Below are 2080 nucleotides of genomic sequence, written 5' to 3'. Positions count from 1 at the left end.
GGCCACCTCTTCCCCAGCTCTCTTCATGTTTCCTTCTATCTTTCCTCTCGATTCACCGTATCTGACTCTAAAATCTCCTTTCACCCAGCTCTTGCTGTTTCTAATATCACAAGAACATCACAAAGAGCGCATTGCTTCCTCCCTTCTCTCTTTCTTTCTCTCACTCTCATCATTCGGTGCAACCGCCAACGCCACCTTCGCCGCCGCTTCCTAACAAGCAGACGAGGTCGTCGGGCTGAGCCCCGCCAATGGGCCTGCAGCCGGAATACCCGCCAGGGTGGCTCACTCCCTCCGGCGGCAGTCGAAACGGCCGCCGCCGTGAGGATTCACTGTGCATTCCGAGGTTACTTGACAAGGTGGGCTCTAAGATCTTTCAATACTTTCATAAAATACTACAATGATTAGACCAACAGTACACCACCTTTGCCGCCGCTTCCCATCAAGCAGACGAGGTCGTCGGGCTGAGCCCCACCAATGGGCCTGCAGCCGGAATACCCGCTACGGCGGCTCCCTCCCTCCGGCGGAATGGGAAACGGCCGCCGCCATGAGGATCCACTGTGTATTCCGAGGTTACTTGACAAGGTGGGCTCTGAGATCTTTCAATACCAAACAGGAAAAGGTTACTTACTTTCATAAAATACTACACTGATTACGCCACCTTCGCCCCCGCTTCCCATTAAGCAGACGAGCTTGTTGGGCTGAGCCCCGCCAATGGACCTGCAACCGGAATACCCGACACGGCGGCTCACTCCCTCCGGCGGCAGTGGAAACGGCCGCCGCCATGAGGATTCACTGTGCATTCCGAGGTTACTTTACAAGGTGGGCTCTGAGATCTTTCAATACCAAACAGAAAAAGGTTACTTACTTTCATAAAATACTACACTGATTACGTCACCTTCGTCGCCGCTTCCCATCAAGCAGACGAGCTCGTCGGGCTGAGCCCCGCCAATTGGCCGCCGCCGCCAAACTTCAATTTTGAACTGCCTCTTCTCTGTTCCAGCTTGTAGCCACAGCTGATACCAATCTGTGTCAGCGGCTGCATTAAGCTTTGCATGAGTCCTCCAAAAATATATGGTGTTCACCACCCAAAACCTGGTGCCATTCCTGACAATAATGGTACAGTTAAAGCATTGGTGAGAGTCCATGGAGACTTTGGTGCGTGAAACTGCATTTCCCTAGACCGTCGGTGTGTTCTCCGAAGTGACGCCGGAGAGGTGGCTACGATGGGGAATTTCGTGTTGTGTTGGGAGCCGATGGTGGAGTCGGCTTGGTTGACGGGTTCAGTGGTGACTTCCCCTGAATCTGAACCAGTTAGTGAAAAGTTTCCAATTTTTGACCAGTTAGCAGTGGAAATCGAAGAAGAAGCACTAAGTTGAGGTTCACAGTGAGTGAGACGGCACAAAGAGAGAAAGAGGCTAAAAAATGGTGAAGTTTCTGAAGAGGAACAAAAAAGTGATAGTGGTGCAGGGGCGTTACGCGGGGAAGAAGGCAATGATAGTGCGAACCTTCGATGAGGGCACGCGCGAGCGCCCCTACGGCCACTGTTTGGTTGCAGTTGCAGGGATAAAGAAGTACCCTAGCATGGTCATAAAGAAGGACTCCGCCAAGAAGTCGGGCGTGAAGGCCTTCATCAAGCTCGTCAACTACCGGCATTTGATGCCCACGCGCTACACGCTCTCAAGAACACCATCTCCTCCGACGTCCTCCACGCCAAGGATAAGAAGGTCACTGCCCTCGAGGAGAGACCAAGAAGCGCCTCGAGGTTCTGAGCAAAATTGTACGTTTGTGTTCTCAACCGTTTGCATTGGATCTCGCTTTGTCGCTTTAATTATTGCTTTATAATGCTATTTTGAGGTTATATATATATATATATATATATATATATATATATATATATATATATATATATATATATATATGCATGCATACTTACAAAGCTACGTAGTATCCCAGTGTAAAAGATGAAAACATCAGAAGCAATATGAACATGAAAAATAATATTGGAATGAGCATAGTTGGAGTGTGAGGAGGGAAAGGATGAGGGAAATAGAGCTCGGAGGGGCTAGAAGGTGAGATTGAT

At 49.5% G+C, this 2080-nt stretch overlaps 1 pseudogene; it reads left to right on the top strand.

The window, feature by feature from the left end:
• Nucleotides 1-1422: 1422 nt before the first annotated feature.
• Nucleotides 1423-1769, top strand: LOC137828096 (large ribosomal subunit protein eL27-like; annotated as a pseudogene).
• Nucleotides 1770-2080: the final 311 nt, after the last annotated feature.

Source organism: Phaseolus vulgaris, chromosome 7, assembly GCF_051622355.1.
Source record: "Phaseolus vulgaris cultivar YP4 chromosome 7, ASM5162235v1, whole genome shotgun sequence".
Classification (NCBI taxonomy): domain Eukaryota; kingdom Viridiplantae; phylum Streptophyta; class Magnoliopsida; order Fabales; family Fabaceae; genus Phaseolus; species Phaseolus vulgaris.
The sequence above is the reverse complement of the archived record's forward strand: the minus strand, read 5'-3'. Positions and strand labels throughout refer to the sequence as shown.